At 33.4% G+C, this 18,405-nt stretch overlaps 1 protein-coding gene across 1 annotated transcript in view; it reads right to left on the bottom strand.

The window, feature by feature from the left end:
• The window catches only part of LOC143248377 (cardioacceleratory peptide receptor-like), a 29,444-nt gene extending 19,038 nt beyond the window's left edge, over positions 1 to 10,406 (bottom strand). The window contains exon 1 of the mRNA XM_076496735.1: positions 10,286 to 10,406. The gene's annotated coding sequence lies outside the window, so the exon portion shown is untranslated. The remainder of the gene's footprint in view (positions 1 to 10,285) is intronic.
• Positions 10,407 to 18,405: the final 7,999 nt, after the last annotated feature.

The following is an 18,405-nucleotide window of genomic DNA, read 5'->3' as shown; positions in this document are numbered from 1 at the left end:
TAAAATAATTTTTAATATGCAACCCAGCAAGTAACGTTACAACCACCGCTGGTGTGAAGCTGCCATGGAGCGAACTTTATCAAAACTACATATTGATGTTTGATGTTTTGTAGATATAGTGAGATGCCCTTAAAAATCTATCACTTTATAGAAGGCTTGTTTCGAAGCAAAATATTCATACACTCAGACCATGAAGATGTCTTAATATCAGTAATTTATAATTTCCAAATATGGGATATCTCTGTACTTAATGACATTAAAGAAAGGATAATGAATCGCATTGGAGATCTTGGCCAATCCTTAAAACAGGACCCGACATGGCCAGGTGGTTATGGCGCTTGATTCGCAGTCTATAGGTCATGGGCTCGAAACCCTGTCACACCAAACATGCTCCTCCTTTCAGCTGTGAAAGCGTTATAATGTAACAGTCAATCCTACTATTCGTTGGTAAAAGAGTAGCTCAAGAGTTGGCGGTGGGTGGTAATGATTGGCTGTCTTCACTCTAGTCTTACACTGCTAAATTACAAACGGGTGAAAGCAACCTGCCACTTGGAATACTTCAGATATGGTAAGCAAAGTGCAGCGTCTAGCAACACGTGAGAATCCACTCAGTGGTAAAAACCATCCACATGTCCCAAACAACAGTACACACCATAAAAGATCGTCTAGAAAAACGATAAACTCGCGTGTACACAAGCTGTTTTCACTGTCTCTCCGTTAAACCGTAGCATAATTGAACCAGTTAAATAACAGAACTGTTATTTGTATTCTTCCGTATATATCAACCAATCTACCTAGCACAGTACATATCGATTTTTGTACGATTGTTCGTGCTGTACCTAGCACAGTACATATCGATTTTTGTACGATTGTTCGTGCTGTATATATCAACCAATCTACCTAGCACAGTACATATCGATTTTTGTACGATTGTTCGTGCTGTATATATCAACCAATCTACCTAGCACAGTACATATCGATTTTTGTACGATTGTTCGTGCTGTATATATTACCTAGCACAGTACATATCGATTTTGTACGTGTTCTGTATATATCAACCAATCTACCTAGCACAGTACATATCGATTTTTGTACGATTGTTCGTGCTGTATATATCAACCAATCTACCTAACACAGTACCTATCGATTTTTGTACGATTGCTCGTGCTGTATATATCAACCAATCTACCTAGCACAGTACATATCGTACGATTGTTCGTGCTGACCTACCAGAGGAACAACTTCCTTAGCCTTTGCTACTAATTACCTACCAGATCCCTAAACTTCCATGTATACCTGAAACCACTGAGCCACTAAAGCAACAAATTCCCATATGCATCAAAGATTACTAACCTACCAAAGCTGCAAACACCCAAATACTTCTACTTCTGTTCTACCAAAACAATAATCTCCCAGACAAGTTTACCATCTATAATCAGTCAGGACCATAAACTTCCAATGGGTCCACTAGTTCTCACCAAAAATAATTATAAACTCTCAAACACATCTAATATTACAAAGGCTATAAACTATTTAATACTTCTATTACTACTAACCTACACAAATAACAAACTTTCATATGTCTTTACTACTATTGACATACCATAGTAATAAACTCTCACATGCATCTACTATTACTGACCTACCATAGCAACAAACTCTCATATGCATCTGCTACTATTGACCTACCATAGTAACAAACTCTCATATGCATCTACTACTATTGACCTACCATAGTAACAAACTCTCATATGCATCTACTACTATTGACCTACCATAGTAACAAACTATCACATGCATCTACTACTATTGAACTACCATAGTAACAAACTCTCATATGCATCTACTACTATAGACCAACCAAACCTGTAAACTCCAAAATACTTCTATTACTAGCATACCTACCAGAACAATAAACTCCCAAACACGTTTACTACTAGTGATTTCTTAGAACCATGAACTCCCAAATGCATTTACTACTGACCTATCAAAGCAACAGATTCCTGAATACATCTTCTACTATTGACCTACCAAAGTCATAAACTCCAAAACACGTCTACTGCTACTGACATACCATAACCATAATGTACCAGACACATTTACTGCTAATGTTCTGTCAAAGCTATAAATTCCCAAATGCATTTACTACTTCAGACCAACCAGGACCATAAACTCCCAAACACATCTACTACTATTAACCTATCAAATCCGTAAACTCCCATATGCATCCACTACCATGACGTATCAAAACAATAAATTCCCATATGCAGTTCAGATTACTGACCAACCAAAGACTTAAATTTCTAAATACTTCTTTTACTACTGACCAACAAAAGTAACAAACTCTCATATGCATCTACTGCAACTGACCTACCAAAGTCGTAACCTTCCAAACGCATTTACTACTAATGACCTCTAAGAACCATAACATTACAAACACATCTCCTATTAAAAACCTACAAAATTTGTACACTCTCAAACACATCTACTCTACTTCCAACTTACTACAAACAGAAACTCTAAAATATTTCTACTAATACTAACCTATCAGAACCAAAACCTCTCAGATACTTCTACTAATACTGACATACCAGGACCATAAACTTTAAAATCTTTGTTCCATAACTAATTTACCAGAATCAGAAACTTCCAGACATATTTACCACGACTACCTTGCCGGAATATTACTCTCAAATACATCTATTACTACTAACCTACCAAACCCGTTAACTCCCATATAGATCTACGACACCTAACCTACAAAAACAACAAATTCTCAAATGGAAATACTACGAAACCCATAAATTCACAAATACATTTATTACTACTGACCTACCAGAACTGTAATCTTTCAGATACGTTTACTACTAATGACCTTGTCAGAACATAAACTTACAAATGCATTTACTACGTCTGACCAACCAGGACCACAAACACTAATGTACATATATTTCTAACCTACCACATCAGTAAACTCCAAAATATTTCCACAACTACTAACCTAGAAAAGCCATAGACTCTTACATACTTCTACTGTTATTGACCTATGAAAGTAACAAACTCCCACATGTATCTACCACTTCTCTCCTTCTAAAGCCGCTAACTTCCAAACACGTTTACTACTACTGACAGGACAGAACCACAAACTCCCAGACGCATCTACTACTAATGACTTGACAAAAGTATAATCTCTCGAATGCTTCTACTATTAATGATTTTTGAGACCATAACTTTCCAAACACATCTACTTCGAATAAGTCATTTCGGAAGATTCAGTCTTACTTTTCTACATTTTTGGTGAAATAAGAATGACATAAATGGCAAAGTCTCTCGGTGCGTTATGTAGGAGGGCACCCAAACTGAGGTATAGCAAGGACCCGTATATATACAGGTCAATATATATTGTAGAATTATAGGTGTGTGTAAACAGTATTTTTATATTGAACATCCCATATTAAGTAAACAGAAACAGTTAAGCAACAACACAAAATTGTTATCGACATTCAGTTTACAAATTTTTTAAAGTATGAACTTTATACTTAAAAAAACTAAAAATTATATTGGATAAAATGTTTAAAATATATCGTGGTTTTATCATCAAAATGACTCCACAGGCAAAAGAACAAACATCTGATCTACAAGAGCTACATTAGTTTAAAAAAATACTTTACTAGAACCTTAGACCTAGACATTATGTGTTTGATCGCTGCATGTCTGAACTGTTTAGCTATGGAAACTAGCTTATAACGGGGATTGAAACCCACGACCTTTAAATTGCGAGTCGAGCTCTCTAATCATCTGGACGAAACATTGATTATAATAAATTTAGGAATAAAACTTACTGATATTACATGTGTCACTGAAGGAAGAAAACTTACTGTTATTACATGTATCACTAAAGGAATAAAACTTACTGATATTACATGTGTCACTGAAGGAAGAAAACTTACTGTTATTACATGTATCACTAAAGGAATAAAACTTACTGATATCACATGTTACACTAAAAGAATAAAACTTACTGATATTACATGTTACACTATACGAATAAAACTTACTGATACTACATGTTACACTAAAGGAATAAAACTTACTAATATTACATATTACACTAAAGGAATAAAACGTATTGATATTACATATTACACTAAAGGAATAAAACTTACTGATATTACATGTTACACTGAAGGAAACAAAGATTAATCATTAAAACAAGTGGATAATAAAGGTTCAGTGGAAAAATGTCAGATATTAAAATGTACATTGAAGACATGCGTTAAAACTTACTAATATTAAGTCTTCTTTTTAACAAAATAAAGCGAAGTTTTATGATCATCTCGATATTAAAAACATCATTATTATAGAATTAATTTTTAAGGCTTGCTGAGATTATATCCAGAACATAACAAAGTAAAATATTAAAACTCATACAACAAACCTTCAGTTTACTAAAGTTAGCTATTACAATGTGATACCACTAACCTTCAGAGCAATAAGTTTGGTAATTTTAATTTGCTCTTAAGAAACAATGTGAAGTACAAAGACTCGCTCACAATAAAGTCAAACATTACTCCTACTACATCTTTAAGTTGACAGATTCAGATATTAAAATACACTAAAATAAATACTGAATATAACAAAGGATCATTAAACCTAATGATAGTAAACCTTCGATTTAACAAATAGGGCGTTAACGTTTACTACTAGTAAACTCCCAATTCAACAAACTTATTACAATTTCAGATCAATAATACCACATAGTAGCGTATAGATAATAGTATTAGAAGTCAAGTAATAAAATGTGTTGACCATAAAACTTTTATTTTAATAGATTCAGCTATTAAACCTTATAATAACTCTGAATGCCAAAAAATTAGACACCATATAACGCTAACAAAAAAACCATAGGTGCAATGACAGTTAACATTGAACTTAAAAGTCAGATATTAAACCTTACTGATATTTAATCTTAAACTTAAAATGTCAGATACTAAAACTTACTGACATTTAATCTTCAACATCAAAGTCAGATATTAAAACTTATTGACATTTAATCTTCAACGTTAAAGTCAGATATTAAAACTTACTGACAATTAGTCTTCAACTCAAAAGTCAGATACTAAACTTACTGACAGTTAATCTTCAAAATTAAAGTCAGATATTAAAACTTACTGACAATTAGTCTTCAACTCAAAAGCCAGATATTAAAAATCACTAACAGTTAATCGTGAACTTATAAGTCATATATTAAAACTTACTGTCAGTTAATCTTGAACATAAAAGTCAGATATTAAAACTTACTGACAATCTCCTACTCAAAAGTCAGATATTAGAACTTACTGACATTTAATCACTTAAAAGTCAGATACTAAAACTTACTGACAGTTAATCTTGAACTTAAAAGTCAGATATTAAAACTTACTGAAGTTAATTTTGAACTTAAAAGTCAGATATTAAAACTTACTGACACTTAGTCTTCTACTCAAAAGTCAGATATTAAAACTTACTAACAGTTAATCTTGAACTTATAAGTCAGATATTAAAACTTACTGACAGTTAATCTTGAACTTATAAGTCAGATATTAAAACTTATTGTCAGTTAATCTTGAACATAAAAGTCAGATATTAAAACTTACTGACAATCTTGAACTCAAAAGTCAGATATTAAAACTTACTGACATTTAATCTTAAACTTAAAAGTCAAATACTGAAACTTACTGACAGTTAATTTTGAACTTAAAAGTCAGATATTAAAACTTACTGACATTTAATCTTAAACTTAAAAGTCAGATACTGAAACTTACTGACAGTTAATCTTGAACTTAAAAGTGAGATATTAAAAATTACTTACAGTTAATTTTGAACTTATAAGTCAGATATTAAAACTTACTGACAATCTTGAACTCAAAAGTCACATATTAAAACGTACTGACATTTAATCTTCAACTTAAAAGTCAGATATTAAAACTTACTAACAGTTAATCTTCAACTTAAAAGTCAGATATTAAAACTTACTGTCAGTTAATCTTGAACCTAAAAGTCAGATATTAAAACTTACTGACAATCTTGAACTCAAAAGTCAGATATTAAAACTTACTGACAATTAGTCTTCAACTCAAAAGTCAGGTATTAAAACTTACTAACGGTTAATCTTTAACTTAAAAGTCAGATATTAAAACTTACTGACATTTAATCTTCAACTTAAAAGCCAGGTATTAAAACTTACTAACGGTTAATCTTTAATTTAAAAGTCAGATATTAAAACTTACTGTCATTTAATCTTCAACTTAAAAGTCAGGTATTAAAACTTACTAACAGTTAATCATCAACTTAAAAGTAAGATATTAAAAGTTTATGACAGTAAACTTTAACTTTCACAAAGTTTGTCATTGAAAGCTACTTATGAAATTCCGCAACTTAATAATGGTATCCACTGTACTCTTACTGATAAGAATAACTTAATTTAATCAAAATTTGAAACTTAATTAATCAGAGTCAGCTGTCACAGTAGAATTTTACTGACAATACGAAACGAGTATAACAACATAGCATCAATATCATTATTCATAATAAAACTTCAGTGTGAACAGTCAGCCAGCTAACCTCCATTGACTGTATTAAATCAAAATGAGACATTCAGAAACGTCTTTCCAAATTCACTAATGAGTTTTCGCCTTAAAATATTCATTAAATATGTGTGTGTCAGATTATACTGCCTGAAAAGATGGTGTCTAATAAACCCAAACACGAGGTGTTTGAAGTCAGGATTAATACGTTGGTAGGGATACTTTGTCTAATTTCTGTGAGTGATCAAAACATTGTTAAAATCCCTTGTTGGGAAAATAAGTTGTACTTATTGACATGTGAACTTACCAATATTGTTGAAGTCCCTTGTTAAGAATATAAGATATACCCCTTGTCCTGTGAGCTTAGCAATATTGTTAAGACCTCGTGTAGAAAAGTAAGATATACCTATTGATCTATGAACATAGCAGCTTTGAATTCCCAGTTAATTTCCGGACTTACAACGCTAAAATTCCCCATGGTACACAGAGTTCAGATCGCTAGTTACGGTTTCCCTTTGATTGATTATTACATGTAAGGAGAAATTAAAACCTTTTAGTGGATTTATATGTGATGATTGAAACCAGGTACGCTTGGGTATAAAAATAAACATAAACTTGTTACACCTGCAACTGATTTTAAATATAAATAACATTTATAAATAATATTTATAACAATATATTGTTCTTAACTGGTTAAGGCGTGCAACTCGTAATCTGAGGGTCGCGGGTTCGCATCCCCGTCACGCCAAACATGCTCGCCCTTTCAGCCGTGGGGGCGTTATAATGTGACGGTCAATCCCACTTTTCGTTGGTAAAAGAGTAGCCCAAGAGTTGGCGGTGGGTGGTGATGACTAGCTGCCTTCTCTCTAGTCTTACACTGCTAAATTAGGGACGGCTAGCACGGATAGCCCTCGAGTAGCTTTGTGCGAAATTCAAAAACAAACAAACAAACAAACTTAACTGGTTGTGTAGCCTTTACAGACTATTGTAACTAGCCAGTAGAGAGACGCTTGCGAGTCATTGTTCGAAAGTTAACTGAACAACAATAATTTATCAACAATGTCGTGTCATGTGGTTCAATTCCTTTAGTCCGGATTGAGCTAACTTATCTCAGAATGGTGAGTTTCCAAATATCTGATTACTCATTTTGGAATATGTATCCAAAATTGTAGGAGGCGAAGTCTTCTTTGGTGCTATTGGACTTGCGCTGTCAGATTACGAACCAGATAGGCCAATAACATGACCATTTTTGAACCAAAGAGAACAACGTCACAGCTTACAGCCTTTATAAAGGTCATAAAGTTCGAAATATACATCTGTATATATATGTATATATATATATAAAACGAATAAACACTTAGGCCTCAATGCAACCTCTTTATACACCCGATCATGGAAAATGTTACTAATTAAACGTAAAAATATCCAATGTATCCCCTAACTTCACATTTCATGGCTAGCTCAAAGAAATATTGACCCGGCATGGCCAGGACGGTTAAGGCATTCGACTTGTAATCCGAGGGTTGCGGGTTCGAGTCCCCGTCACACCAAACATGCTCGCCCTTTCAGCCATAGGGGCGTTGTAATGTGACGGTCAATCCCGTTATTCATTCGCTGGTAAAAGAGTAACCCAATAGTTGGCGGTGGGTGGTGATGACTAGCTGCCCTCCCTCTACTCTTACACTGCTAAATTAGGGACGACTAGCGCAGATAGCCCTCGTGTAGCTTTGCGCGAAATTCAAAAAAAAAAAATCAAAGAAAGAAATTTTACGAAATCAAGATTTGCCAACAAATAAGTGTAGTCGAGGTGGTCATACGTCGGTCAGTTCCTTGTGAATCAATTAAAATTAAGGTCATTCATGAAATCAGTTCGTGGCGTATTCATAAAATAATTATTGGTGAAAATTAGATGGATTAACAACTTCTAATACACAGAAAAGCCAGTGCGTTTCGGTAGAACTACGTTCCACCAATAGCTTTTATGTTATGTTGCTTAGCAACAAAAGTATCGCATAATACTGTTGTTACCCTGTGTACTGATGGTATTAAATGTATATACAATAAAACTGGAAGAAAAAAATGATTGATTTTTTCATACAGGGTCTTCGTTGATTAAAAACGTTTTTGATATAACAGAAACTAGTTAATTCAGGAACGTGTGTGTGTGTTTTTCATTTAGGAAAGCCATCTCGGACTACCTGCTGTGTCCACCGAGGGGAATCGAACGCCGGATTTTAGCGTTGTAAATCCCTAGACTTACCGCTGTACTAGCAGGAGACAATTCAGAAACGATTTGAATTTAAAACTAAATCGGTATTTTTACTTTTATGGTAAATGTCATACAACTGATTCTAAAATAGCTGATCCCACACTACGTATTTACTTTAGGTTTATTATACCAACACTCACTAGACTTATAAGGTTTCACGCCCCCCTCACTCCTTGTAACCCCGTCACTAGAATCATAATGAAGAGACAGAAATCGAACTATTCTATATGAATAAATGAGTTTTGACTTTTATGACTCCACCTATTTCGAGAAATCAAGTGACAGACTGCCTTTTATATATATATAGACATAGGTTAGATAAAATAGGTAGATAAAATTCATTCATAACGATATAAGAGGTCTGGAATCTAGTGAAGAATGTAGATACCTCATAAAAGATGAAACTGACACAAAAAAAATGTAACTGAAAGTCTGTGGTCTACGACATATCCTTTCTGTGATAATGACCGTTGACCTGAGTGACTTCTCCCAAGTGTGTTGACCTGTTACGTGCTCTACTGTCACTCTATAACTGATATTAGGTTGAACATGATTATATTAATGTGATTGACAGAAACATGTTTAGTGTGTTAATGCTCTTTTCTTCACATGTTTATATAAAGCTTGACAGAGACATCTGTATATTGAACAGTGACAAGTGGTGAATCGAATGACAGATCTGGCTTCGTGTTTGTTTTTAGTACGTAATAAAACGTTCCTGGAAAACAAAACAAAACAAAAAACTAAGTTTAACACAAACAAAACCAAGAAAATGAGCCCGGACGCATCTGTATGTCTTCTACTTTTCAACAATAACGTTTTTCTACCATCTCATGATAAGATAAAGTTTCAAATTTTCCAAGAAAACCAAGAAGTAATTTATTTTATTACATGAAAGGTAACCTCAAATATTCTATCTAGCCTACATTATCTGAGTTGCATGAAATAGTATTTTGGGGCGTGTTTTTTTTTTTACCTGAAAAATATCAAAACATTTTTTTAATTTAGTCAAAATGAAAACCCAAGTTTATATCAACTTTCCTTTTAAATAGTAATATCAGGAATTTTTCATCAACTATAAGAAAAAATGAATTTTAAAAAACCGCTAAATTTTTTTATCAAAAAACGTAGCGTAGTCTACTGTTACATATTTTAAATCAACTTTGTTGTTGCCGGGTTCTCTGAAGTCATTTCTAGCAGTCCCGACTGACACCATCCAATAACTAACTAAACTAGCATAGAAGATACTGGTGGAAGCTGAGAACTCGTAAGTTGATCATAAAGTTTAAGCAATAAAAGAAGTTAAAGAAACGGTTTTAACAATCAGCAGGTACCTTTTTACATTATAATATCTTAAGTTAATTTTTTAACAGAGTTTTATTGATTGGTGAATAACATCACTAACTCATTTTGTGTGTTGGTAAAGAGAAAACCTTTGATAGTTACTTACCGAACACTTCGGTTTAGGTAGGAAGCGCATAGCGACGTCTGGACCAATCAGTCACTGAAACGTTGTGTCAAGTAAGAGTTGTTAACCGATGTTAGATCATGGTATGGCAGCGTCATCTACTGGAAACAAGAGAAATTAATATTTAAGTTCAAACGAACAAAGGTTAAGATAGGACAAAAAGTGTTCCCAAAAGCATTTAAACATTCATGGTTTTTAGTCACATCAACTGCCTATTAATGGTGACAATTAAAAGGTAAGAGGTGTAGCAGTCATTCAATTTTTTTTCTGGACAGCTCAAGCAGTGTGTATTGTTAACGGGAGCTCTTTGCACAAATATAACGTATTTAATTCTTTTACTAAAATCATATTTCTCATTGGCAGATCAAAGTTTCAACAAGTAAAAAAAAAGCATATTTAAGTGTAATTGTTACAACACGTCTTATAACTCTTGTTATAACCTGATCTTATAAATAATATGGATATTAGCTATGTTTTCGGTTTGTTTATATGTCTGCGTTTTTCATAGTTTATAATTATATTTAAACATGAGAGATTTGCACTTACTATTATCGGCTGATCAAAGTTTGCTAAACATTTACAAACTATTATATTATAAATATAATAATCTAATAAAGTACCACATAATCTCGTAAACTCTTGTGTCTGTCTATTGTTTCGAGGCTTAAACTTTTAATTATTTTGCATGAATCAAAACAAAATCTTTAAGAAGTCTACACTCTACACTTTTAATTAGCATTAATAACACAATAGGCCCGGCATGGCCATGTTGTTAACATAAGTTAACGCTAACTTATTCAGTATTTTAAAACATTGAACAAATATCGACAGGTTATAAGGGCAACGAATTATGTGCTGCCTAATATTGTCGGCTTGGCATAGCCGCGCAGTTAAGGCACTCGACTCGTAATCCGAGAGTGGCGGGTTCTAATTTCAGTTGTACCAAACATGCTCGCCCTTTCAGCCATGGGGCGTTATATAGTGACGGTCAATTCCACTATTAGTTGATAAAAGAGTAGCCCAGGAGTTGGCAGTGGTTAGTGTTGTCAAATCAGACATTTATCATCTATGTCTGGAAATAATATATTTATTTTAAATGCCAAGCGCGATACATATTAATGAATATTTTAGGGTTTACTCTTGTTTTAATAGTCACTAAATTATTTCCCATGAGTACTTGTTAATAAAATGTTATCTCTACTGTTATTGTTGATGATCGTTCAGAAACTGAGTGAAGAGACAAAAAAAAAGTAGAGAGAATCTTCGACCTTCTTGGTAATGAAATGCAAAACATGAAACTTAAGTGGGCAATCCGAGCCAGCTTGTTTTATAAGTGAGCTGAAAGTCGCATGTATTATGTCATCGTACTGCTTAGAAACAAACATTTAATTTCTTCTTTTCTTCTAGCTATTTCATGCTGTAATGTGTGTGTGTGTGTGTGTGTGTGTGTGGCGTATCGCGTATTGTTTTGAGGCTGAGGTATATTTGTTTGCAATGAACTTTATGTTGCCTGGGGTATGTTTGTTTGTAGTGTGTGTAGTTCAATCTGAGATATATTTGTTTCTAATGTGCTTGTTGTAGTCTGGGATGTGTTTGTTTATAGTGTGTCTTTTTTTTTTAGGCTGTAGAGTGTTTGCGTTTATGGTGCATTTGGTGCAGTTTGGGATGTATTTGTTTGTAGCATGCCTGGCTCATTTTGAAACGTGTTTGTCGTGTGTCTGGTTCAGTCTGGGGTATGTTTGTTTCTACCTATCTGTTTCAGGTCGAGGTATGTTTGTTTTTATCTTGTTTTAGTGCAGGACATTCAGAAAACTTGTAAGGTTTCAGGATATTAGACTTTTAACTTGAAAAGACCATCAGAATTTTCTTAGCAGTAACGTTAATAAAGAGAGCAGTTGGTATCTATACTAAACTACAATATAATTATAAAGTTAACAAACTACCTGTAGTAGGCAGCTAAAGAAGCACGTGTGGTACAGAAGTAAGCTTACGCTCACTATTCAAAGTTTAATTTGGATATCACACGTTAAAGTGAATCTTTTAGGCCGTTGACTCAGCTCTTCAGAAAACGGGTCTGAAGTTACATAATGTTTTCTTTCTATCAGGTCGAGCGTTACTGTTTAAAGACGATCATGGCTTGTTTTTCTGGTGGCTTTGTTCAAACTTATTAACCTTTCGATAAGGTTGAATACTGTCAGTTTAGTAAATATAAAGAAACTGTTATATATATAAACATATATATAAACTACACTCTCGATGAAGTTTTTTCGCAATAAACACAATTAAAGAGCGCACTCTTTCTTCATACTTGTACAACAGTTTCAGTTGTTACAAAGTGAGCTGACTTCCTCTTAGTTAAAAGTAAAGTTTAATGTTATTCCAACACCTTTTTGATATAACACACATTACTAACTCATGCAAACAGCTTCAGTGTTGAAATCTTACTGATATTAAGTTCTGCTGAAAAGTTGCAAGACCCTGGTGTGTTAATGTCAGTCATTATTATCTTGTTATAGGTTTTACATGTTTTCTTTGTAATGAAAGTTACTGTAAATATTACTTAATACATACTGTTAAGACTGGACAGTCAACTTCTTTAATTTCGAATGATTACAAACATTTAGCTCAAAAGTCAATGGAATACCTGGGATTTTAACAATAAAAAGCTATCTGTAATCCAATTGTTTAATTTGAGTAATTAAGTTTTGCTCACACAAATCACATGAACATCATTCTCTTGAGATGTTCAAACAAATCCCAAACTGCGATCCTAATGTTTCGGTTTTTTGGCCAACGTTCAGCTACTTTCTCGATATCAGTTTGTTTATTTGCTTGAGGGCAAAACCACGTTTGATCATTTGTTGCTGTCATCATGTGGAATCGAGCCCCGGATTTTACGATGTAAGTCCGTAAACTTACCGCTGACCCGTCTGTGACCTCGATATGAGAACAGAATGAATCGGTCACAGTGTTCTAGAAGTGGAAACATTGTTAATCTCAAAGTTTCTGTTGGTAACATACGTTATAAGAACAATAAGTTGTATAGTAATGTTTTCCAACAGCATTTCTATCAGAAATAATAATAAGTGTGAAGTACTATCACCCAGAACTATCACATGCCATCGTACTCGAATTTCGAATTCTCTGGTTGTTAACACAAATATTGGATAAATAATTATATGAAAAGAAGATTTGATCATCTATTCCATAAAAAATTATACTAAACGTGTCGGTGAATGTGCTAGTACTTTATGTGTTAAAATGAGAAGAACATCCTCATTAAAGCAATACAAACATCATCTGGATGTTCTTCTGGTTATCAGAAGCTACATATGAAAAGCTATCTGGCATATTCGCCCTATCCTCCGGTGTATATGCCGCTTTTCAGCTATCCAGAGCTATCCAGTTGAAAATCAGCTGATAGCTAAAATCGAGATTTCTTTTTTTTTCGTTAATCATCATCTTTCTTCAGTAGGTCTACCATCTACCAAGGTGTAGTTGTAACTATAATTTTATCATCATTTGATAGTACGAAACAGGTTTTATGATTTTTGACTACCTATTTTATTATTATTCTATTCAAAATCTATAAAGCTTTTGTATGCACACTATAACCTTGTAAACCACCTACACTATCTTATAAAACAAGCAAATAAATAAATATTAGAGAAAATTTATCCATAAATACAAGAAAGCTATGCAGGGCTGGCTATTGAACCTGAAAAAGAACGAAAAAAGAAAGATGTAAGTGAACATATCACTGAATGTCTAATGATCACATTGCAGACTGGACATAGCATCTGGAGATTAAATGGAGAATAAAATCCTTACATTACTGACTTCCCCACTCGCAACAGAATTAAACCTGAATTTTCCAACCGTAAAATCTCACTCTATTATAGAATAGTCATAAAAATAGTAGCCCGGCATGGCCAGGTGGGTTAAGACGTTCGACTCGTAATCTGAGGGTCACGGATTCGAATCCTCGTCGCACCAAACATGTGGGGGCAATATAATGTGACGGTCAATCCCACTATTCGTTAGTAAAAGAGTAGTCCAAGAGTTGGCGATGGGTAGTGATGACTAGCTGCCTTCCCTCTAGTCTTACACTGCTAAATTAGGGACGGATAGCACAGATAGCCCTCAAGTAGCTTTGTGCGAAATTTAAAACAAAACAAAACAAAAATTAAATATCTTTTATGTACCCTATTCACACCAATATCAAAGTGATACACTAATTATTTTCAATAATATTCAGTCTGGAAAATCAACACATAACTGTCTAGAGATTTATATATCGAAAACTTTTCAGTCCACATTACCAACAATCAAAGCTTAATACACACAAAACTAGGCTGTAATTAATGATGTTGTTCTGCAAGCAAGAAGGAGTCTTTTACCCGTATATCTAACAGCATCAACAAGCTTAATATTTCTTGCCATTATGGGAGAGTCGCTTGTGTTGCCCACATTCGCACAACTTTGACAGTTCCAATGATAAGTGACCTGAGACAATAATCATCTCAGGAATGTCACATTGTTTACAAAAACTGCTATTCACCGGCTTACACTTAGATTATGGAAGTTTCAATATGGAAACTTTGTATACGCATGCACTAAAATGTTTTTGAAGTGGTCAGGAATTCCATGATTACCTACAGGAACATCAAACACATATAGTAAATCGGTTTAAAAGAAATTACTTTTTAACGCAAACTTTAAAAACATGCTATCTGCGCTGTGTCCACAGAGGGTAGCGAATCATATAATTAGCAATCTGATCCCAAAAGCTACCATTGAGAGAGATAATCAAAAAAACAAGTAAATATATAATAAAATTAGAAACAATACATAAATATAAAAAATATATAACACTTTATTTGAGAACATTTAGTGGAAAGTTTTGTTGGTTTCAGGACACATTGGGCCTCCTGCCTTGTCTACCGCGGGAGAATCTAACCACGATTTAAGTCCATAAACTTACCACTGTCCTATCTCTATAGCAAGTAATATAGACATGTACAAAATTTAGTGTTTGTTTGTAAATAAGCACAATACTACACAATGGGCTATTTGTGCTCTGCCCACCATGGTTATTGAAACCCGGTTTCTAACATTTAATTTCGAAGACATTACACTCATGCAGGATGAAAGATAGATCAAATACATAAATATATATACCAAACTCACAATGTTTTCATATTTTAGAGACATCACTGTATAATACATGAATCGCCCTTATTACAGTGGTTTAATGTGTAGTTCATCTCCTTGCTGATCAGCCATACCAACTTCAACATACATTGAATCAACGTCTGTAATTGGTCCTTATACTTAAATCTCAACCAATGAAATTAAATGTTATTCTTAAATTTAACTCTATAATAGGCAAGCAGGTTAAGTGTAGCTTTACCATTTCTGGTTAGTTTTCTGGATGTAAATACCACATATTCGACCATTGACGTTTATTTCAAATGTGTGTTTCATTACAAAGAGTTATTTATTCCTTGTGTAAAAACTTTTCATTTGAATTCTTTTTTTTTTCACAAGACCAGATCGATTTATTATATCCGTTTAAGATCAAAACTTAACAAAGTCCCAAACAGTCTCTTCTAATAAACGAGGGTTAGTAAGCCTGGAACTACTGTGTTCTTATTGCTGTCATATCGATTGTTACTCTGATTTCGTTGCTGGTTATTGACTCATTACACAATTTTTGTTGTTATATAACAAATCATTACATTGTGCACATGTCGACGCTTTGATAAAACAAAAAACAACAACATTACTTTCTATTTACCCTGAGAGTTAGAGCTCTCAGATAGAGACAAACTGGTAATTGACACTAAACCCGAACTGTTTGGTCTTCAACAACAGGAATAATAAAACTGTTTTGTGAACGTTATACGAAGAAGCTTCTAAGCCTAAGGCAAAGTATTGAAACTTGAATATCTAAATATTTCCAAGTAAAATTGCATCGAATTAAATTTATACTTTTTATCAACTTTTGGATGTACAGTTAATTCTACTTAATATTCACCAAATAAATCCACGTATTTCAGGAGAATTACAGACAGGTTATTTTAACTCAACCCCAAGTAGCTCAGCTGTAAGGTTAAGAGCTAGTTACTCTAAAACTCCAGGTTTAATATATCGTTGGACACAGCTTTATGTAACTTCGTCTTAAACACAAGACAAAAAATATTAACCACTCTATTGTTATTTATCAACCAGACTAAACTCGGTATAATAATACATTTGAATGCAGGCCACATACTATGATTTATACAGCAAAATAAACAATGAAGATTTTTCAGCTATATTAAGTCTAGACTATATTTAAATATTATTATTAGAATTGATTGAAACAGGTGATAAAACTTTTTAAATATATTTTATTTTAACAGTCTAGTTTTGGTAAATAGACAACTTGATAAAGGACATGTTCCAAAAGTTTATAAAATCAAACACTTTTTCTATGAATTTCAGCTTCATATTAATTTTAACCATTTCTCTAAGAATATTATTTATAATGATTCAGAATAGGATTTTATAATGTTTTTATTTCTACACAGTGTTTCTCAATCCCAAAGTGGTACAAAATATGGACAACCAATTACCTACCTCAGTTTCTTTAATTACACTATATAATACAATTTTTACTTTTTCTTGTTCCTGGACAGAAAGTGTTATTTCCCAATTACTTATGCCTAAAGTAAATGGAAAAGACCTATTTTTCTTCAAATTTTGCTTTTGTGACCTGGGTAATGAAATTTTCAAATTTACACATTTTTCAGAACATTCCAGGTAGATTCAGTGCTGAGTAGCTAATAGAGAATTTTCTTGAACTTTCCATAGTCATATATATATATATATATATATATATACATGGGCTCACCACTCACCACTTCAGTTTAGTTTTAGCTGCCTAAGTGAACACATAGACCTATCCAAAAAGGCTTTACCAAGTTTCCCTGTTATATTTGCCTTGGGGACAGCAGGGACACCACAGCGCACTACAACAGGAAGCACTGGCCACAACGGACCAAGTTCTCACTTTTGACATCTCACAATGTCAAAAGTGAGCCATTAATGGACCTCCAGAAGGTGTTGTTCCCACTATTGCACATAAAATTGGGTCTTATGAATCAAGTTATTACAGCTACAGAAGTCTACAGCCTTCAAGTACCATCGAGACTTCTTCCCTAAGTTGTCTGAGGCAAAGGGCAAAACTGGTGTCTTCGTTGAACCACAAATAAAGAAGATCCTGGAGTGCACAGAATTCCCCATAAAGCTCAGTGGGAAGGAAAAAATGCTTAGGGCAGCTCAGTCGCAATGGTTCGGGGCTTCTTGGGCAATCACAAGGCCGAAAATTTTGTGGAAATTGCTTGAGGCTCTGGTGAAGAACTACGGCAAAATGGGCTGCAGGATGTCCCTGGAAGTCCATATTCTTGACGCTCATCTTGATAAATTCAGAGAGAACATGGAAGAAAATTCAGAGGAGCAAGGCGAGCGCTTCCACCAAGATATACTGGACTTTAAACGCCGCTACCAAGGAGTGTATAATGAAAACATGATGGGAGACTATATTTGTGGTCTGATACATGAAATTGATTTACATTACTGTCGCAAATCTCGAAAAGCTACTCACTTATAAACATTTTTCTTCACTTCTGTATAACCTTAGTATAAATACATGTAAATCTTGATTCATATGTTGTTTTATTCAGACCTTATGTAAATGAAAATGTGCAAATTTGCCTGTTTTTACATAGAAAATAGGTTAATTTCTAAATTTCGTTATTCAGGTCACAAAAACAAAGTTTGAAGGGAATAATGTCCATTTTCTGTACTTTTACAATATAAGCAATTAAGAAATAACACATACCATTCAGGAACAAAATTTGTGTTACATAGTGTTATTTATAGATCTATTATAAACCTTACATAATTTAAAATATGAATGTTTTGTTTTGTGGTTAAAAGTCTATTCTAACTTTTCGACAACCAGTTTAAAAATAAAAATAATTACACACAATTTACGAAAACCAATTTAGATGTAAACCACAATGAATAAAAAAATTACAAAACATTTACTAATA

Source organism: Tachypleus tridentatus, chromosome 4 (assembly GCF_004210375.1).
Source record: "Tachypleus tridentatus isolate NWPU-2018 chromosome 4, ASM421037v1, whole genome shotgun sequence".
NCBI lineage: Eukaryota > Metazoa > Arthropoda > Merostomata > Xiphosura > Limulidae > Tachypleus > Tachypleus tridentatus.
This window is presented reverse-complemented; position numbering and strand designations above follow the sequence as displayed.